The 22,893-nt window shown below is 43.0% G+C and overlaps 1 protein-coding gene and 1 long non-coding RNA gene across 5 annotated transcripts in view; one reads left to right on the forward strand and one right to left on the reverse strand.

Moving 5' to 3' along the window:
* LOC146185852 (uncharacterized) overlaps positions 1-22,893 on the reverse strand; it is a 377,146-nt gene that overhangs the window by 293,486 nt on the left and 60,767 nt on the right. For 3 of the 4 annotated variants that reach the window (XR_014708042.1, XR_014708043.1, XR_014708040.1), the window contains one exon: positions 11,939-12,088. The exons of the other annotated variant lie outside the window; for it this stretch is intronic. This is a non-coding gene — a long non-coding RNA (uncharacterized LOC146185852). Of the gene's footprint in view, positions 1-11,938; positions 12,089-22,893 lie in introns of those variants that run through there. 4 annotated transcript variants of the gene reach the window in all.
* Positions 1-22,893, forward strand: part of LOC146185855 (facilitated trehalose transporter Tret1-like) — a 50,828-nt gene that overhangs the window by 1,530 nt on the left and 26,405 nt on the right. The window lies entirely within an intron of this gene.

A 22,893-nucleotide genomic window follows, 5' to 3' on the forward strand; every position in this document is an offset into this window, starting at 1 on the left:
GCGGTAAAAAAAGCATTTAGAGTTAGCGATGGTCTATCCGTACTTGGACGCATTCCGCCAACTAGGCATATCGAGTTACGACAACCGCTGCGAGATTCTAGTTTCTTGTGTGGCGACACGTTCTCGGATGCCGGTCTACGTGTGGACTTTGTTCGGTTTTCTTTCATTATTTAGGGCTTTGTCCTATTATATTCTATATCATGTAATCCGAGATAGTTCATTGCAGTTGCCGTACGTAAACCTCGCTCTTGAGAAGTATGACCAATACACATAGACACAGGACATACTGTGAGGTTGTGCCTGACAAGAGTCGGCGTCTTCCCCTTACTGAGTGCGAGGTCATGTTTTCGAATAATACCAGGCCAGACATCTTGTCTCGACGTCTGAATCCTTCAGCAGTTTCTATTTTCTTGTGCTCCAACGAAACAAGGCAGACTGTTTTTACGTCATCTCTTCTACCATCAACGTCGTAGCCTAGACACACGTCATTTATTGCGCCCTTCGTAGACCTTGAATGTGCCGCAACGCCCTTGCTTTTCCAGACGAAATGTTAGATTTCTTCACTAAACTTCAGGTGCGACAATGTGTTTCCGTTAATACGTTTCCAGAGGTACGCATATATTTCAGTGATATCGAATTTGACCGCAATTATTGCACTCAAATGTGCAGGGTACAAAAGATCGCGTTCATTCAAATTTAATTTCGCTTAGCCGACCTATAGGTGACTCTATGCACTTCCGATTAATCGTCGTTTTGCAATGTTTGTGCATCTGTCGCCTGAAGATAAATGTTTTATCACAGCGTGCTAGATAAATCCGAAGCAGCCGCACAATCAGATGACGTCTTCGATCCAGCTACTTGAGGATGTTGACGGTCGTCCACCAGCGGTGACAGATAATTCGCACACGTGCATGAGTGTTACGTTGTGAGTCTGGTTCCTACAACTCACCCGAGTATCTCGAGGGCGTACGTAACCTCGTCACAGATACGTGTGCCCCGGTCAATATTTTGCACCTATGCGTGAAAGCACATGTTTTGAAGCAGGCTGCATAATTGTGAATTCATCTTGGCGTCGTCAAATGGCACATACGCTATGAGGGGGTCGTAGCTAATGGCTTTTATCAATTTTAGGCCACCACTGGGCTGATTGTCGTGCGTTGACATCTCGTAGCACATCAGAAGCCTTGCATTTTTGCTTGACGGATATGCAGCTGCTGCGGAAGGGCTTCGATTCAGCGACCTTTGAATCAGTTACATCTAAGAAACGCGATTGCGCCGCAGCGGCAAGTGGAGGACTGCAATCGAATTCGCGCACCTTAAAGTACCTCTGAAGCCAGAAGGTTTCAATCTTCATGTAATCTACCTCACACTCTGCATACTTTTCAAGATACAAGAGCTGTTATTTGAAACACGTAATTTCTTTTAAAACTGAAAAGGTTCCAGCAACCTTAAGTTAATCTCATGCATTTATCATTTTCGCGTGCATCTCAATTGTAGTTTAGCTCACAATTAAAAGACGCTAGGACCAGTGAGCACTGGCTACACACATAGGTGCGAAGCACAGGCAAAAGGATTTCTTGGCAGTACTAACGACAGCCTCCTACTTCTGAAGTGATAACATATCCTACGTGCACCAATGTACAGTCTTGGGCCGTAAACTTTTGACAAAGACTGTACATAGCTACCCAGGGTGCGGCGAAATGTTGATGGTAGCCTGCGCATTACTAACTCTCATCTGGATCACTGAAGCCTGTCAGCAACCATCTGTTCCAGCCAGTGAATATTCAGTGTGCTTTCAAAAGCGTAGCTGTAACCCGGTTAAACTGCCTAATTAATCAGAAAGTTCGAGTGATTGTTAATTGGTTTTAAAAATGGCAGTATAACGTTCTGCATGCGCCATAAAAGTGAGATGAAGATTGCTTTTCTCCACCTGAAGTTGGTTGACGTGTGCCAAGATTCGCATTCCAGCCTCTGCGTAAATTGTGTGACTATTTTGTCCAATCGACGGTTAATTCCGAAACTTCAGTCGCTTTTGTCATTTTCAAGCTTCCCAGCAATCAAATGTAACAATATCATAAAAATGATTATAAGCTACAGGGCCACTATATAAAGAAGAACAATTTTAGACAAAAGCGCGTAGCTGACAGGAATCATAGAATGAAGAGGGCTAACCGGAAGTCACAATCGCAATAACAAAGCAACCTGTCTAAAGAAACTTATTTGGAGTAGGCACCCTGTGCGCAAGTGGCCGGAGCAGCTCCGGCAATAGGAAAACTTTGTAGTACTCTTTATTCGTTTGATATGCAAGGCAATAATAGTAAATCCTGTCACCAACGGATTCCGCTGCATGTAACGCTTGACCGGACGCACTTTTTCGGAGCACCTGCGCTAGGAGAGGTCCGGTGAATAAACACTATCATAAACAACAACACCATGCGTTCCTCCGCGCTTCATTAGGCGCACAGGTGGCCGCCTACTGTTAGCGTTACTTGTGCCGTTCCTATAGTAGCCGAAGAAGCCGACAAGCAGACAAACGCTATGCGGCCGGGCTACATCCCAAGTAAGTGCACGTAAATGGTCGCCTCATAAACTGTGCACAAACTGGCGCAGCGCGAAGTCAGGCATCATGTTTCTACAGAATGTTGATGCTCAGAGTAGACCATGCTCAGTGCATTTCTGGTGGTTTCCCCAAGCGAATTCGTTTTACTTTTCTTCTCTTTGTTTTTGTGCGATTTCGGGCGTCTTTGTGTCAGTGAACCTAGCCAGGACAAACTTCTGCTGGCATCGCCCTGACAGCTTGAGTGCTGAGAAGTGGTATGGAATTTTGGAAACCATAGGGCCTTTTCTTTTTTTTTTTCTTCTACATAGAAGGGGACTGTCGAGCCTGGTGGGTAATTTTGTCTGATCTCGCTCGTTTCGGTTATTCGACGGTGCATGTCGTGTGTTTTGCCTGCAACAGCACGATTTAAGGAATATATTGCCGTTCCTTTATTATGTGTGCTTGTTTGTAATTATTCCGTCTTGCCTGGCTATTCGCAATCAGAAATTCTCCCTTCGTATTAAACTGATTTCCTTCAGTTTTATAAAATATTTCGGTTGTCTAATCAGTAGATGCGGATGATATCACATGATGTTCGTGGCCTTTCTTGCGAGTGGCCGCAGAGTCTAGCTCCGAGTGCGCGCTCAGACGCGCGCACTCATGCACTTCATCAACGCATGAAATACAATAGGAGTGTAGTCTCCTATGTTTCTGCACAGCAGAAAAATGAATAAGCTTTCAGAAATGGTAAAAAAGTGTCTCGCAAGTATCAAACACATGCACCATCCCCTCGCATTGGAATCTATATGACAATAAATTTTCAAGCGCCCTCTCGACCCCCTTTTTTTGTTCTTTCTTTTCTTTAACCGAGTTCCCGTTCTATATTGTAAGATAGAAAACTACAAATGTGATATGCAACTAGCAACAGCTGCATAATTTTTATCATGGTAATTACTTCAATGTAAAAGCAAAACTGTAGAATATATGCCTTAGTGCCAGAAGATAACAATTCACTGACGGCACTCAGTGCCCCGTTTTCTGTAAGAGGAATTGCTGCAATGTGAGGACTGGGATATTGCAGGCAATAAATTAGCCCTTAGATACATCGAAACAGGAACTAATGTTAAAACAAAATTACTACGGTATCTTAAGGTACATGCTGTTAGCGCGAAACCATTAAAAATATGTTTCGGTCCAACAGTTCATTTCGGATATGGTCTGCCAAATTTTAGAAGTGAGCCAAGGCTGAAAGTTTTGGGTTAAACCACCTACTGGTATGGTAGAATGGCCAATGCTTTTTGGGGGGTTGGCCAAAATGATCGTTCGATTTGGTTGGCGATTCTTAATTGTTTCTTAATTGATCTCACAATAACGGTTAACCGATCTGAGGTTTCTGAATGGCGTTTTTCCAGGACGCAACGTTTTGTTAGGAGATCAGACATAGAATGTTTTCGCATCAAAACTTTTATCTGGCACAGCCCACAATTTCACTAATCCCTCACCCCTAAAACCGATGAAAAAAAAAAACGTTTTTGCCATCCACCTATGGCTGACCTTCAGCGGCTGCCAAAAGAAAAGGTAGCTACAGTTCTTCTATCTCTCAGGTACCGAAACATTCACATAATAACAGCACCGGATGTTTTCGCGCTTACGTTGCGTGCAGCGTAATCTTTCGTGTAGCCCTTGTGAACTCCACTTCATATTTATAGTTTACAATATAGCGTCGCACTTGCAGACTTAACCCAGACTCATTGTTTTCAATCCTTTTCTCCTCAGAACTAATTTCCTTTTGGCGCATGTTTTGTGAGGTTCTGGAAGTCGTTAACTGCTGTCACGTGGCCTTTGTCTCATCCTTGGGGCTAAAGCACCGCAACAGGATAGCACAAAGCGACGACGCTCACACAGCACATGCCTAGCTCCTGATGCTCGATTTCTTCACAGGACATTCACTATTCTCGCTGATATAATGTCTCCTCGTGCCGGTTATGAGGTCGACAATTAGTAGCTTTATTAACTACGACTGCTCAGTTGGTGCCCCCAGCTAACTCTGTCTGCAAACGGACGTAAGGGTAGCATAGGTCTCAATGATCACACTATGCCGTGTACTTTGAGACGGAACCTGTCTTGCGCGTCGAACGAAAGTATTCCCTATCCAAGTTGAGAGTACACAGGATAGGGGCAGCCGAAAAAAGACTCTCCTGTAAAGAGGAGAAGCAGTGACGGCTTAACAGTCATACTAATTGCATTACACGTTCAAGGAACAGAAGTGCAAGAAAGAAATCTTATAAATTTGTAAATTGTTAACAGCAACAGTTGAAAAACCGCCTCTTTGGCTCAGTAGTTAAGACGCTCGAATACTGAATCGGAGTACTCGGGTTCGAACCAGACCGCGGGGGCCGCGTTTCGGTCAAGGGGAAAGTACCGACGTCAGTGCACATTCAAGATCCCCAGGTGGTCAAAATTATCCCGCAGCACTCCACTACGGCACCTCTTTCCCTTTTTCCTTTTTCACTCCCACCGATCTTCCTGCCCTGACGGGGCGGTTCAGCTGCCCGCCGAGGAGTGGGCAGATACATCGTCTTTCCTTTTCTAGAAACCAATAGATCGTTTTTAACAACTGTTGAAGTATCCATAGAGCTTTTTCTTAGATGTTAGTTTCTACCTTGATATATACTGAAGCTGGTTAATCAGATGAACTTTGGACAAAATCTTGGTAAATGGCGCATATAGGGCGCATGCTTGGACGTGATGCCGTATTGTGGGAAGTTACCGTACCCTTCGGCGTGGAAACAAACACGGGATTATAAATTCCCAACCTAATAGAAATATAAAAAATAAATATATATGAGGTACACTTATGCTGCATTGTTAAGGGCATGCATGACTTGATAGCGTAGGCTACCACGCCACATATAAATCCCCGCTTTAACGAAGCCGTATGAACGTGCCTCCGTGGCCTAGGGGTAACGTGAATTCAACGGTTCTGACAGACTGATTCTTATATCACCCTTCCATATGAAAGGAGAAGGCCTGGATAACAGCTCCTGCTAGACATAATGTCAAGCAACTATACGCCCGTCGGTGCGCGGCCATTTCAGCTTCCAGCTACTACCTGCCAGCGTCATACTCGTGAATTCGCTCAAAATACCAACGCCTACAACGCCGACGCCATATTTTCTAGTGAACAGGTCCTCTAACGCTATCACGTTAAGAAACTGTCAAAAACAATTTTTTTGTCAGTAGCAAGGGATAGGCCAGGGGGCATGCATATTCACTGATGGTAACAAAGTTACAGCGCCTTCCAGCACAAAGATAGCGTTGTTATATTTTTGCTTTTTTTTTAGTTTAAGAGGTAACGTTAAGGAACAATCTCACAAAAACGTCTTCCCGCGCAGCAACGGCTTCTCTGGTGGCCAATAAACTTATCTCATTTGTGAAAAACCTGAAATTATTCAAACTCTGGAATGTAGGCTACGTAAATGTCAACGTTGATGCATTTTCAGTACCAGGTTAGATTACATTTTTTTTTTCTTATTGTGCACCTGTAATACTATCCCTTTTTGAGAGTACTTTATGAACCCAAGCGATTCTACCCAAAATTTGTAGTTTTTTTTTTATTTTCATTTATTTACCCTAAAGGCCCAAGTGGGCATTACATAGGGGGGGGGGGTGTAACGTCATGAAATAAACACAATGAACAAATCTGAACAGTAACGTGGCGGCATGTAAAAGTGCTAAATATACAAGAAGAAGCAATTAGGAAAAACATGATCACAATATGATGACACGGAAATATGCAAGAAAATACATGACACACAAAGGGAAAAATAAACCACAAAAGGTGAAAATTTCCCACTACGCTGTTAGAAAATCGTTAAGTAATGAAGTAAACTGGTCATAATCGATAGTATTAACTACAGAAGAGGGGAGAGCATTCCATTCTCTTATCGCTAGGTGTAAAAACGAAAATTTAACTGCGTCTGTTCGTGCAAATGGGGGCTCGATTTTTTTATCGTGGTCAAAACGATGAAACGTGCGTGTGGCGGGCGTAATTATCGGTGCTGAGAAAGAGGTAGAGTTATGGTATAGTTTATGAAAAAACGCAAGGCGTGATTGCTTACGTCTTCTTTCTAATGTTGGAAGTTTAAGATTCTCTTTTATTGCTGTTATGCTTGAATAACGTGAATACTGACGTGAGATGAATCGACTCGCTCTGTTTTGAAGTGCCTCTAATTTGTTAATAAGATACAGTTGATGAGGACACCAAATGAATGACGCGTATTCGAGCTTCGGTCTAACCAGTGTGGTATAAGCGATTAGTCGGGTATCTGTATTAGCTCTGCAAAGTGACCGGCGGATAAAACCTAGAGTTTTATATGTGTTAGTCAGAAGATTATTTATATGCACAGTCCATGATAAATTAGGAGTTAAATAAACTCCTAAATATTCAAAGGATTCGACAGGCTCTATTTCCGCGTTGCTAATATAGTAGGTGTTCGACAAAATCAGGCTGCAGGTACTGAATCGCATTAATTTAGTCTTTTTAGTGTTTATAGTCATTTGCCATTCAGAGCACCACATGTCTAACCTAGATAAATCATCCTGCAACATAACACAGTCAGTAAGATTAAAAATTGGACGGTAGAGGACACAATCATCTGCGAATAGCCTGATTGATGATGTAATGCTGGAAGCAATATCGTTTATATATATTAGAAATAATCTGGGCCCTAGGACAGATCCTTGAGGGACTCCAGATTTCACGGGCTGAGGAGATTTAAAGTCGTCAGTAATAACCGATTGAACTCTGTTGTTTAAATATTCTTCTACCCATCTGATAACTTTAATATTTATGTTAATGCTACTCATTTTATATATGAGGCGATTATGGGGCACACGATCAAAGGCTTTTGCAAAATCAATGAAGATGGCGTCAGTTTGGATTAACTGTTCTAAGTTTCGGTGAAGGTCGGTAGTTAGTTCAAACAGCTGGGTTTCACAAGAACGACCGCGCTGAAATCCACACTGGTTGGGAAGCAAGATATGATTCTGAGTGATATATTTCATTATATGAGATGATATGACATGTTCTAGTAATTTGCTAACAACTGATGTCAGTGATATGGGTCTGTAGTTTGTCATATTATCTCTATCCCCTCCTTTAAATATAGGTAAAACATGGGCAAGCTTCCAATCATCAGGAATCTCAGCCGTATCAATTGATTGTTGAAAGATGAGTGCCAGGATGCGCGATGTATATTGTTTTGTTATTTTTAGTAGTTTTGTGCTAATTTCATCAGGGCCCGGGCTCGAAAATGCAGACAGGCGTTCAATAGCCCTCTCTATACCCTCAGGATGTATTTCAATACTAGGCATTGTGAATTCAATGCTAGGTGCGGGTTCAAATGTAGGCAACGGCTTTTCTTCTCCAAAAATGCTACAGAAAAAAAGAATTAAACTGATCACACATATCATCTGGGTCAATTGAGGTACCATCTGCAGAGACTAAACACGGGAGTTCCTTATTTTGTGCAGGAGAAATGACTTTCCAAAATTTTTTAGGGTTGGTTTTTAAAACGTTTGGCATGTCAAAATTAAAAAACCTATCTTTCGCTTCTTCAATTTTCTGCTTGCAGGATTTTGCAAAGTTCATATATGCGGTCCAGTCCAACGTTGCCTGTGTGCGTGCAGCTTTCGCATACAGGCGTTTCTTTTTGTTCAGGCATCGTTTAATATCCCTTGTGAACCATTCATTATTTCCTGTGGTTGAAAGCCACCTTTTAGGAACGTATTTCTCCTGCAAGCTTTTTAACAAATCACGGAAAAGCAATCAGTTTTCAGAAACACTTCGATCACAATACGCAGATTCAAAGGAATAATAAAAGCTCTCAAGGTGGGTATGAATACTGTCTATGTCTGCTTTAAAAAAATCATAAATCAATTTATTGGACACAGATACTTTCGGGGTAACTAACTGGAACATGCAGTGAACAACACGGTGGTCACTGATGCTCTCAAGCACATTTACAGAGGCACGTTCAGGGTGTGCTGTAAAAACTAAGTCAAGAATGGCATCATCCTTTGTCGGAGAACAAACAAGCTGCGTCAGTTGGAATAAATGCAACAAGTCAAGAAAATCAGTACAACCACGGGGCTGACAAGAATCAGCAAGTGAAACGGATGACCAGTTGATATGTGGGAAGTTAAAGTCCCCGGCGAGGATGACATGAGATTTAAAATACTTGTTCTGAACATGTGCTAATACGTCGTTTAATTCTACAGCAAAGTCAGTGGAATAATCTGGCGGCCGGTAGCATGCTCCGATAACTATGTTAAAGTTTAGCAATGAGCAAGAGACCCACAAAATTTCTAGTGGACTATCTATTGCGATAGGCCTTGTATGAATACCTTTGCGAACAGCAATCATGACGCCACCACCTCTTTTATCTGTTCTGTCTTTACGAAAGATAGAAAAGAACTTTGAAATCTGAAGTTCTGAACAGTCAATTTCTGGAGTTAACCACGTTTCTGTTCCCACGATGGCATCAGCAGAGCAAGTGTGGACGAAGGACGCAAGCTGGTCTTGCTTATTGATTATGCTACGGAAATTTGCTACAATTAAAGAAAATGGAGTTGCTTTAGTAGCCTGTTGCCGAGATTCAGCTGGTCATGGTTGACGATTTTGCCGAGTTCATAAGCAGACTTTGTCGCTCACAGCATCATATCGATATTGTTTCTTCGAGAGGATAAGTTTGTCAAAAGAATACTTCGGCTTTTCATTCGGATCACGGTTTTCACGAGCAAAATCTCGAAGTTTTTTGCGGGCAAATTGGATTCGGGGGGAAAAGTCTTCTTCAATATACACCTTGGGATCCGTGACTTCTTTGAGCTTAGATGCATTGTCAAGGATCATGCATTTAGTTTTGTAGCGGAGGAATTTAACAATTATTGGGCGATGCTGGTCCTTCTTTCGAATACCAACACGGTGGGCTCGCTCAATATCAGAAATGTGTACATCAAGATACTTACTGCAAAAGTCGACAATTAGTGACTCTGAGGCTTGATAATTTTCTGTTTCTTTTTCTGGTATGCCCTTAAATATCAAGTTTTTTCGGCGCATACCGTTGTTCATGTCGTCCACAAGGTTAATCATGCTGCTTTGATCATCATGAGAACAGGAAAGAGCCGATATGTCTGTTTTCATGTTTTCGACTGCGTCCTTAAGATTCGAGACCGTTTCGGAGCTATTTTCCAGTTCTTCTAGCGCTTCCTCAACCTTTGAAAGGCGTTTTTTAATGTCCGTTATACCAGTTGAAATATCCTTCACTTTACCTAGTAGTTCTTTCTGAAAGTTTTCTTGTGAAGACGCCGCACTCTTCAATTAAGTTTTTCTTAAATTATAACAGATGTATCTGCAATATCTTATCTTGAGAGAACTCGTGCTGCCTGGCAGGTTTGAGTGAGAGTCGTTTAATTTTGTTAACGTTCTCTTTTACTCGTAAACATTTGTGCACAACACGAGATCTTCTAGAAATTAAGCATGAATATAGAGAAGGGCAAGGGGTTCGAAGGCATCATGCACATGGTAGATTAAATATGAGTATTCGAAGCGCGTGATCAGAGAACATGCGTTCCAAAATACGCTCCACGTCGCAGTGTCTTAAACGAGAAACCTGACAAAGTTCTTGTATCGCCAAAACCTGAAATTTTGGAACTTATTTTCGGAACGCCGTCACGAGAGATACCTTAATGCTGCTAAACATAAATTCCAGAATAGTCGTGGACCTCTCACTTTCAACCGCAAATAAAAAATATATATAATAATAAAAATTTGACGCATGAGGTTTGCTACGGTAGGTTTTTGTCATTATTTTTCATTTACGGAATTACTACTTTTCACTACCTCCATGCAAACACTGGAATAATGCGGACGTCTCAGTGCTATGACTTATAAATTTCACGAGCCAGTAGCTGTGCCCTTTCCTTTCGCTATTTGGGTAGTGACCGGTTGTGCCAAATACAATCAACGTTAACATTTCTTGCCATTATTTCTTTCTTGTTGCAGTGTTTCCTGTTCAATTGCCAAGACCACTGCAGTCAAGCTCAATTGCAAAACTTCCTTATCCTTTAGCGTTATTCTTGCACACTGGTAATTTATGTACCGACGGGCATCCTAATGCAATTAGGAAATTAGCGGTGCACTTCTGACTCTTCCAATGTTTTCCTTTCTGGATATGCTGGCTTTCGTGGGAACCTTCTTTGCACGCAGTAATAAAGTGTCATCAGGCCCTTCTGACACAACACTTCGATATCGCGGGTGCGTAATCTAACATGGCAAAATCTGCCCAGGTATCATAAAAGCAGAAAAAGTCATTGCAATGACTCGGGGTCACAAATATTTGGGATATGCCTCAAAAGCGGTATTTTCGAGCCTGCTGTGAAAATTGCAGCAACTCATTTGGCATTTTAAGCCAGAAAAACAACTTCATATACATTTTGTCTTTATATGGAAAGGAATTCACACTCCTGCAGTTCTACCATTCAGGCTGTTTTTGTTCAAGTGCAGTGACGACATTCACCTGCTGCTCAGTATACATGCTTATCTGCGTGCGTAGCAGTTCGAGAGAAACATGTTTTCTGAGTGAGCCAACGTGTGCTGAGCTTTTATTTTCCCGGAAACAGTGCTGAATTTAATGCTTTTTATATTTTGTTATTATTCTTATTAATGCTTCAAAGGACTGTAGACTCCACTGAGGTATTACGACTGCTTACGTCTCAAATTCTAACCGCCAATTTTTGTACCTTAGTATTCCGGAGTGATTTAAGCACCTCTGATGTTAAACTTCAAGCTTCGACCTTTCAGAAAACACATCTGGCAAAGGGCGGTACAGTCATGTTTACAATTAGGAAACGTATATTCCTTATATATGAATACCTCATACTTACTGAAACTTCATGTTCAACGTCATTGGGTCATGAAAGACGGTATACCGCAGTTATCAAGGCGTTGCAGTCTCATGCAAAATGTATGGTGTGGCGATGAATATCGGCATGTGCACAGCAGAGCTGGATAAGATAAATTAGGATTTCGGTTATTTATAACTAATTTCTGTATTCGGCTAAAGAAATGCCTCCAGTATGGCTCTATGCGTTACATTTTTACCACCAAAGGGAAAACAAGGATTATTTGCTGACTGCAACGACGCTCACTCTAAGTACAGTATGTGGCATAGTGCTGGCCCAAATGTCGGTCGGTTTTCAAATGACGGTCTAGTCACGTCACCTCTACCGGCCTCTCCTGCCGCTGACTAAGCCAACGTGACAAGCCAGTAAATATCGAAGGTATGCGCCTAGTTGCGTTTCTGCCAAAACTCCAATGACGTTTCAATAATACATGCAATTAATGTTTGTTTTTATTTCTGTTGCGGCATGTATCACATAGTTAAAATATTTTATGGCAGCGAAGCGGTTCTCTGAAGTGGCCGACGGTCCGTCATCGTCGTGGCACCGTTTGCTTGACGCTGTCCGGCGCAGTATCACCGAGTTCAACTGAAAAACGACACCATAATATCGTCACAGCTGCGAGTAAAAAATAACGCGCCTCTGCGGCGCTGTGACATCGAGTGTTTATATTGTGCCTCCACGATGGTAGCGCGGCAGCGAAGTGTCTATGTCATCACGCACATAACTCCAATGTATATTTTCTTTTCGCGCGAATAATGACAGCGTATTTTCTGTGTTGCTAAGGTGTCAGAGCCTGGTGTGGAAACGTACGATAATAAAGTATCCACACATTTGGCAACTCACAGCTATACGCTTGATAAACGTCTAGTTTGCACTTCCTTATTGAGTACTTCATACTGTTTGAGTTAGCTAAATGGACTGATGGTATTAAAGACGGTGTGACGTAGTCTTGTGAAAGCAATTGTAGGCTGTTGATAGTGGTGCAGCATAGTCTGCCGCATTTCAGTTAACTCTTTAGTTATTGTCTTCAGGAGTGAACTGTCAGTTCAGAACTTGAAGATTGTATTGGGGAAGAGCAGACTGAAATGTTTGGAATAATGTTTTGATGTTCCCATGCTATATAGGAACTGTTATTGCACGTACATCTGCATTATTTGGCGCAGCCGCGACTTTGGAAACTTTCTTTCATGACGCTTCCTTAGCGCTGGCGATGGATGCCTCGAATGTTGGATATCTGGCATTGGCTGGAGTTTATAATATACCAATATGGAGGCCTCACTGAAAAGCGTAACTGCGGTAAGGCTACAACTATGGCTACAAAATAAATGCGCATTGGAATCTAGGCACGTACAGGACACTTCTATTCGCGATCTTAGTTGCACTCATATCGGCACCTATCCCAGCCATCCATCACTCAACTTTATTCTGCCTTTTGAATATCTTCAAAGGCTGGCCCTGTCGTAACATGTCTGTTTCTATGCGCTTAATTCCACTTATTCGTAACCTACGTCCTCAGTTCACCTAGCATCAGAAATATATCGAGGCCTTCTGAAGGTTATACAACATTCGCTTACCAGCAGTTGCTACGCACGTAGTATTTAAAGTGCACTATATCCAAGCAAGGAAAGAGAATTATACTGTGCAACGTTCAAATGTTCCTACGGCAATTACCACTCATACTACGCATCTGTAGCCGTAATCTCAGTACTTAAAGTGAAAATGAAGGTCTCGCTGAAGCTAAGGTAAAAATTCTGCCGAACGACACTTTTTTTTTTTCGTCAACAATGAGGCGCTTCGCCATAGATTTGTTTCCTACCCCAACATGCCGAGTTAGTCTAGATCGTAAACCCAAATGACGATATTTCTGAGAAGCGCACCCATCTCGCCACAATGCATATAGTACGTACGGAGGACAAATAATCTCCGATATTCACCGATTCTTCAATCTGCTATGCCGCAGTGAGTCACGCAGTTGCAAGTAAAAGTTCTATACGTGATAAAGATGTAATGTCGGTGTCGATTATCGCATCTACAAAGACAACTTCTCCACTGTATCCGGTACCCTGATCGTGATGTCAGCGTGCTTCAAGTGAATAATATAATCGGCCTGCTAAAAAAGTGAACGATTTCCGAAGTGGTATAAACCCTACGCCTTTGAGGTGGCAGAACGTTTTGGGAAATCATCCCATTCCTCTTCATCCAGCGGTATAGCCACGTACAGAATAAAAAAGAGAAACCTCGGGACAACGGAACTTAGCAGTAAGAGAAGTTGAGGATTCGACAGCGAACCAGGAAACAAAGCACTAGTATTTATCAGGATTGCGCCATGACGAACAAATTGTCCAGATTATTCATAAAGGTATAAATAGCGACTACTAAAATGTTTCAGCCTCTTCCGGTCACCGCCACTTCCGAGTTATACCACAAATGCGCTTCTCAGGTGGGTTGTTAAACTTTCAAAATATCCTAAGGCCTAGGGTTTCTGCAGACCTGTCTAATACGTCTCCAGGGCCTCCAAACACATCAAGGAATCAGTGCAAATATTATAATATGGAGGCACTATATCAGCTATACTTCCGATCACGAAGTCAAATCCCATCACATTGGAAGTTCTGAAAAACAGTGTTTAAGAAGTCTTATCGGAGCAGCCCGAGACTCAGTGTTATGGTCGTTCTAAGCTCATTTCTGCATCTACTCTTGATATTTTCTATCAATTATTATTGTTCAGCTCACCCGCTGATGAAGTTGATCGCTTGGCCAGTAAAGAATCTTTCCGATTTCTATAGAGGTAATTTCCTGCTAGATAGCCCAGAAACAGGAACAGAGGTTTCGGTAGAGCGAACAGGAATATAAAAGCGACAAACCGGAGAAAGCTACGGGGGCACAAAAACGTTTCAAGCATTAACTTCGAACTACATGCTTTTGAATATTAAGAAGTCAACAAACAACCAAAAAAGAAAAAACGCTGCGCATTCATTAGGTTGTACTTCGTTTTGCAAGTTGCAACATAGTTCGCGCTCATGATTTCTCGGTTCAGAACACTTTCAGGCGATAATCACTCATATCTCTCGTGTGACGTTGCTTGGAGCCGAAATTGTTCATGAGCATCGCAGTGCTAGAGAAAATACATTCCCACTATGTCCTTCTCTTCAGTCTGCGAAGTAGTGTTCAAAACTTCCTGGTAAATATTTACTATAACAACAGTGAATCTGCCGAGTTCTCCTTGAAGGTATAAGGGCTCTTCACGAAGGCTTCAACAAGCCCTTCTATTGTTTGCCATCACGTACCCCCTTAAAGCGCCAGTAACTTTCAGTGAAGCACGTGCGTTCACTGGATATCACTGTTATTGTTCTCTGCGATGTCAGTGAACGCTAAAATACCCCATTAGATCGGAAATTAATTGAGAGTAATTCATTACGCTGCCACTCTCATTTCACTGCATGGTTCTGGTGTTTCACAACTGTGATAGTTACTATGCGTTTTCTTTTCTGATAAGACAATTTCGTTTTTAATGCCCGAATATCATGAAAACTTATATGGTCGGCGCGAGTGCCGTATCGGAGATGACGATGGTGTCTGTAATAATAAACATTCACATGACCATTAAGGCGCAAAATGTCAATCCACGTCGGCATTGATCTCAGAGTACCCATTGTTCAAGACCTTTGTTCAAGGATGTATGTGAGGCGCAGGGTAGCTAGCTACACCGGTGAACACAGAACAGAACCAGAAAGGAGGAAGATAGAAGTGCAATACAATCAGTCGTTATTCGAGTTGACGATCCGCATACCGGCGCGCAAACCCTCACAACCGAGCTACTGAGCGGAGCATACACGTGTCGCAACCGCCGCCTGACCCGCCCACGTTTTGCTGTGCTGCCTTCAAGCGCTGCGGGAGCATGAACTGGTTTAAACCCGTTTAAACTGGAGTTAGCGGCGCGCGCGCGGTCGGGTGCGCGATCATCGCCTCGTTGCAGCGCGTGTTTATCGCTCGCGAGGAAAGCGGAGAGCTATGAAATCCTCACCGCGAACTCAACCTTTCATCTCAGTGCCTGTGCGGGTAGCCTGCAGTCAGCGCACTGTCTGCGTGCCTCCGTATGATTGCACTATTCCCTCCCTATCTCTGCTTCCTCTCGTCCTCTCTCTTTTTTGTTCTTTACTTTCTGCTGTAGCTACTAAACAAGCGGCAGTTGCTACGCCCCCACCGCAAGCGAGATAGATGTAGATATGTAACGTGTGCTCGTGTCAGGGTCAGAAAGACTGCTTGTATCAGCAGACCTTTCAAGAGGGCGCCATCCGCCACTCGTCAATGGGTGCCATTCGAAACGGAAGTCAAGGTTAATCGCGCCCTCAGTGACATCATTTACTGAATGTGCACGCCTGCTGTCTGCAATGGGAGGTGCATTTAACATAAATCGCAACTAGAATATGCTTCCTTTCGGTGACTTTTTACAACAGTAGTCTTGCACTGAACGTTAATAAGTAAGACATCGCGACAGCAATACTATTTCCTTAATTTTAACTTTGTTTTTTTCTCTTTGAGAACCCTTCACATGGCATGCGTCGTCGTGGAGACACCGGCCTGTTATAGGTTGAATTTCTGTGTTATTGGCGATGTCCCCCAAAGATGGAGCCATAATCTCGGTGGCCATATGTTTGCCCTCCCTCGACCCTCTAATATCGTCCGCCAGCTAATTCTCAGTCACTTGTCCTCAAGCTATGAATTCTTTCTAAAACAAGTGTTTCGTGAAATACACGCCCCTGATTGCAAACATCCTTTATGCACAGTTGCTGTTTTATTTCGGCCCCAGGCGCTGCATTCTAGTATGGCAAAGCCCCAAAAAATTAGATCGCTTCAACCAGGGCGCAATGCAAAAGAATTAAGTAAGAGACTTTTCTTCATATCATACTACTTATATTACTTTATGGCACATTATAAAACTTCGTGCAAATAATTTGTAATTATATGGTTCAGACGATAATTAAAAGCAATACTCAGGGTATCTGCAGCGCTATTTGAAAGAGGGTAGAACAAGTGCCAGTGTTGTACTCTCGACATTATGTTTATATCGTTCAGCGTTCGCTTGTTCGTGCAGGTGATTTCACAGCGAAAGACATTTCATTGCATTTTATCACCTTAAAGGCACCTGAAAGGGGTGTTACTTTAGGAGTGGCAAAATTTAAAAGCACGTACTATTTACAATAATATAAACGTTTTTACACTTTCAACAAACTGATATCGCTTTAAAGGTACGCTTACTTGGGATGGTGCGATACTTCTGACGATAACGGAATTAATACGCGAGTTCCTCCTTAAATTAGCCATTCGAGTACTCGAAAGCGGTGTCAAACGCAATAATGTTTCTGAACGGAGTAGCTGAAATAGCTTATTGCCTCTAGCTTTGCAGCCGCAGTGTCAAAACAAAAAATGAAAAGGGCATCCTCCTTTAATCGCTAGATTCTTTTTATCACAAAGGTCCTTGCACGCCCGAACGCAGCCTCCTCTTGGTCAAGGTTTTACAGAGAAGATATAGACAGAACGCAGTTCGCAGGCCTTCAGTTTTTGTTCAAAGCAACATTACTAATGTTTCAAGGCGCGTCAAATATAGTCACCAGGTCCAAACGAGAACTAGAGATAGCTATAACGCCTTCTGGTGCTTTGATTTGCGTGGGACTTCATAAAACCCGCAATTTTTCACGAACATGAGATTCCACACCACTATACTAGCTGTAAATGTTTGCTGAAAAGCTAGTACTTTGAAACAAAATTTTGTTTTAAACGATGTCGCAAACGTCCAGGCAATTACAAGACTGCCGTGTTGTGCCAAGAAACTGAGGCCTTACTATAGTGTCTGTCTTATAGCAATACTTCTACGGGAACAATAATAAGTCATGCATTAGCGACAGCAGTACATCACTATCCGCTTGTGACACTTTGTGTCAGAGTTTAGGACGCAATATACAATAGTTGTTCCAGTCGCGAAGTGTCCAATATTGACGAGGGGGGGGGGGGGGGGGGGGTGCTTTGCTGCTCCACGCAGCCTCTTCTGCAGCTTCTGCATCCGACACTACCGCTTTCCTCGTATTTGGCGCTCCAGCTTAGCTAGCGGCAGCTTATCATGAGTGGTTGTTGCGCCAAAGAAGGCAAGTCTATTTTGGTCCGAGAACAACACGAAGCCGGGGTCACTCGATGGGCTTCGATACTGCTGACCGAACGCTTCCCGGTAAAAGCCGCTGCGCAATGGTCCTAAGGCTTAACGGAGGACAACTTCACTACATGCCACATTTTAGTTATTGCTGGTCGTTATCTACCAGCAAACAGCGACGGGCTGCATAAACATGTCTATGACATTAATCAGATATTTAGGGGAATCTCCCCAGGTGGAGTAGATTTGTAATAAGGGAGTAATTACTCACTGACATCCACCCAGGTGCAGTCATACGGCTACAAAGGAAAGCTATACAGCTTTCTCAGAAACTTCGTAGTTAAAGAAAAATTCGTCCTGATCTGGGAATCGAACCCGGGACCACCACTTTCTCGAGACAGTCGCTCTACCAACTGAGCTAAATGTCAATTACACTTATAACAAACATTTACCATGTATGTATCCTATCTTCTTGTGTTACCAGGTGGCCCCCTAACTGGTAAGGCAAGAAACTACACTGGGGTAGCAATGTAATGTTGCTTCGCCATCATCTCTTCTTGGCGGCAGTCGGTTGCCATGATGATAGACGCATGCGCCGAATCGTTTTGGTCGTCGCTATGTAAGGGGAGAGTGTGAAGCTGGCGCGGTGGTTAAACGAGAGATAGAGGAGGATCACTAGACTCTGTTGTAGGATGGAAGGATGGATGGATGGAATATAGGAGCGTCCCCTTTGAAACGGGGTAGTAGCAGTAGCTATCATGCTCATTTTTCTCCCTATATCTTAAATATTGATTTAGAATGGTTAACTAAACCGTCATTCTATTTATTAAATTTTGTTCCTACATTACTAACATTATGTCACTTCTCTGCTTTTAAGCCACCAATCTTCCAGTCGTGTTTTGCTAGTTTCCACCGCCGGTTTATTCACCCGGCCACTGTTATCTGTAAACCCCAGAGCTTCAGGAACAGTGATTGCGCCTGCATCAACTTCCGGATGGATACCATTACATTCGAGTATAATATGGTCATTTGTTTCACTGGAGTTTCCACATACAGCACATGCGTCATCTCCATTGTTAAATTTCTTTTTGTAACTGCGTGTTCTAAGGCACCCTGATCTAGCTTCAAAAAGTAGGGCACTGCCTCTTGAGTTATCAAAGAAATCTTCCTTCCTGATCTGCATTTTCCACTTTCGGTATAATTCCACACTCTGTTTCTTTTCCATCGAATTTATCCAATTTTTACCTTCTGTGTTTTTCACCTGTTGCTTAATGCTCTTTATTTCTCCGTCCTTGTTACTAGCATACTTACTAGTTAGTTTCCTAGTTCTTTTCCTCCATTGGGAGTCAACGCTTTTTAGGTACAGGTATTTAAATACTTTAGCTGCCCATCTGTTACTGTCCAATTTCCTGAGGCGTTCCTCATGTAATATTTTACTCTGAGCTTTCCGTACTTCGAAAGATGCCCAGCCCATATCTCCCTGTACCGCCTCATTTGTAGTTTTGCCGTGGGCACCTAGTGCTAATCGTCCAACGGATCTCTGATCTGTTTCTAATGTCGACTGTACCTCTGATTTTAGGCACAAAACCGCATTTTCTAAAGGAAGTCCGGGCACCATAATTCCTTTCCAAATACCCCTCAAAACCTCATACCTACTGTATCCCCACAATGCCTTATGCTTCATTATCCCGGCATTCCTTCGCCCTTTGGCCTTAAGTGATTGCTCATGCTTTCCAATGTATGCCAATCCTTTGTTTACCCATACCCCCAGATATTTATATTCTGCTACTCTAGGTATTTCAAGGCCTTGTATTTTAAGACCCTGATCAGTTGAGCCGTTGAAAATCATCAGACCCGACTTAACTGCGCTGAAACTGAAGCCTAGAGCGTCCCCTTCGTCTCCGCAATACTTAACTAGAGTTTGCAATTCTTCCAGACTCTCAGCTAGCAGCACAATATCGTCTGCATACATCAAACCGGGGAGGAACATGAATGAAGTACTTGGTAGTAACTTATTAGACATGTCACATAACTGTCGAATGAATGTATGGCTCCCGCAGCAATGCGGCGCCAGCGGCCTACTTATTCAACGTGTAAATGGTTGGCCTGTCAGTATTCAGTAATCAGCTTGCCACGATTTCGTAGCGAACGATCGGAGTTGCAGATGTGAAGGCGTATAACATGGAGCCTGTGTATTTGCCTGGAATGCATCCAACGTGAAGACTGAAACGGAAAGCTTATTATTCACGGGAGCGCACCAGGGTTAAAATGGGCCTACGAAATGCCCAACCAGCAAGACGCCTATGAAACGTCAATTTAGGCTTGCCACTCCAGATCCACCGGCCGGTGATATCTATCAGTTTCGCTGAGTGATGCCTTGAATAACCTACTAAGCTTAGCCTTACCAATTTTTTTTTTTCATATTCATTTCTATAAATTATGATTACTAGTTTCCATAGTAGGTAGGGGGCACAAAGTATTATAATCGGTTTGACACGTGACTGAAATCCAAACCAGCCGCAGTGGCTTAATGTTTATATCATATAGTTTCTGACCCCAATGACCCCTGTTCTAATAGCAGTCACGGCACTCTCATTTTGACGGAGGTAACTGCAAAAACAATAATGCACCCCATAATGGCCTTGCAAGTCAAAGGAACCCACATGGACCAAACGTAGGCAGCAGTCCATTGCTACTGCGTCCATAATAGTTCATTTGTAACTTCGTTACATCGTTATCTTCATCAGGAAAGAAAGCAGTGAAGGCATTCCTTAAGTCGTTTTTTTTTTTTTTTTTAAGGAATAGTAGTTGAGTTCAAGACTTTATAGTGCACGCTCTCTACCCCCTTTCCCCTTTCGTCTTTCTTTCCTTTTTCTCCCTTTGTTCCCCTTCCCACGTGTAGAGTAGCCTACTGGACATCGCCTATAGTTAACCTCCCTTCCTTTATATTCTATTCTATTCTCACTCTGTCCATCTCTATCTCTCTCTCTCTCTCTCCCTCCCTCGTTACAAGGTATTTAACTACTGGTGTTGCAGCTGCGTAATGAGTCTAATACCATGTAGAAAGGAATGCTAATAGGATTATGGGGTCTGTTAAGCTCCGCCTTGAAGGGCATAACGCGATAGCGTATAGTCTACAAGCCTACATATAAAGCCTCGCATTAACTACACCATACGATCTTGCATGCAGGTCCTAGCCGCAGCGTCTCTGATTAAAGATGCAAAGGTATTGGGATCCATTCCCATCTAGGAAGGAAAAACCGGAGTGGGCAGCTACCGCCAACTCGGCCATCTCATGTGCTCTATTACGTCCCATAGTTCGCTGACCAATCTGTGCCACCATGCCACCTGCCAAAGGATTCAATATTAGGGCGTTTTCGCTGATTATAATTCTGTAACGCACGCTAGAACATGAATGCATGGACTCCGAAGTGGCATTCTGTGAGAGCTTGCGAGAGCAGCCCTTTCAGCATCGACTGTAATCAAAAGAAGCTCGTTGCATGTGAGTAGACTCGGATGTCAGCGAACCTCATAAATCTCAATATAGCAAATCATATTGAAAGTACACATTCAAAAACGATTTTGCGAAGAACATATGGCAACAGGCTATTTGAAGCTACATGATTCAAATATACGCTCCTAACGCAGACGAATGATACCCTTAAAATTATTTCGCACCGCCTTCGGCTGGCATAGCACAGTGTTGCCTACCATCAACTTTCTTCAATAAAATCTCCACAGCCTGTCGTATATCAGAGGGGCAGCTGACTACGCGCCACATCTTGTATTATTAAAAATACAATATCGAGTAAGTAACAATAATAATCTTATACTGAAGCCGCATAATTCAAGGACGGCGATTCAAGAACGTGGAACAATGCATTGATAACGGCATTCTATTCTGAGCGCGTGCGTACGCTGCTCTCGGAAATAGCGCTAGAAAGATAAGCGCTCTGCTATATCGCTCAAGCCTGAATATATAGCGGTCAGTACGTACACCTTTTGGCAGCCGCTGAATCTTGGCCTTTGTTTATGGTTCGAGATAGATAATTCCATTCACAGGTGTCAGATAAAGTGTATCTAAACTCCTATCTTCCCCCGTACGACTGCGATAAATCTGCACGCGCTCCCCGAAGCACATTTCCAAGCAAATCTCAGTGAAGCTCTGAAAACACTATAGCACGCGCCTGCGGCTACACAAAAAGCAGCACTCAAATATGCTCGTACTCAAGTGTGTTGGCAAGGTTTTCATCCGTAATATACTCAAGTAAGCAGCGCATAATAGAAGATTTTTGTTGTTGTTGTTCTTTGGCTTAGCCACTGCAACAAACGAAGAACATGCAAATAACGCACTTGATCCAGGGAGGAAGTAGGTTTATTCATGGCATGGAACATCATAGGTTCTGCTTTAAAACACGACCTCTTTATAATTGAAAATTCTATTTCTTTTTTTTTTTTTTTCTCCGCGTACAGCGGGCCTAGATAGGCGTCAGCCGAATTTTGAAATATGTTTAGTTTTCTCTTGCCCGTGAAAGTGCCGAGAAGAGAACAGGGTCAATACAAGATGACGCTGTCGTGACGCCGGGGCTACGTCGACCCGGCCTTCACTTGGTAGCGTGCAGAGACTCGGGTTGAAGAAGGACTGAATCTTCGAAGTTGGTAAAATATGTACAAGCAGGTTTACTGGCACTTTGAGAAAACGTATTTACAAGAATATTTACATGAAAAAGAAGGGTACATCAGCAAAATGACAAGCGTTAAGAGTTCATAGCGAGAAGCGACTGGATGAGCCGTTTACCCAGGGCCCAGAGCGACATTTCGTGCTCTGCAGCGTCCTTAAAACCCCCCTATGTCCAGCCCCTCTCTGAAGATGTTGACCAACCAAATCCAGGGCACGCCCCTCAGGTATCGGCATCCAATCGAACACATCACTGCACTGATGGTCTGAAGCACTGACTGGTCCGGCATTCATTCGTTGGGCGTGATCACTTGTTGGCGGGAAAAGCTTGGGAACGGCGAGGAGAGGAGGTACATTTCTATTCTTCAGCAAAGAAACCACAGGCTGGTTCTGACAAGGGGTTTTACTTCTCAGAAACCCGAGTGCACGTGGCGCCGCATAGGGCTCCCAACATTGTCCCTTTTCGACAATTGCAAATCTTTCCTGCATTCCCGCGAAATCACTTAATGGCCGTATGAGTCATGCTCCTTTCTTGTCCTGCACGTCAGCGGACATGTCACTCTGTCG

The sequence above is a fragment of the Amblyomma maculatum genome, chromosome 6 (genome assembly GCF_055883805.1).
Source record: "Amblyomma maculatum isolate TAMU_Amacu chromosome 6, ASM5588380v1, whole genome shotgun sequence".
NCBI classification, from domain to species: domain Eukaryota; kingdom Metazoa; phylum Arthropoda; class Arachnida; order Ixodida; family Ixodidae; genus Amblyomma; species Amblyomma maculatum.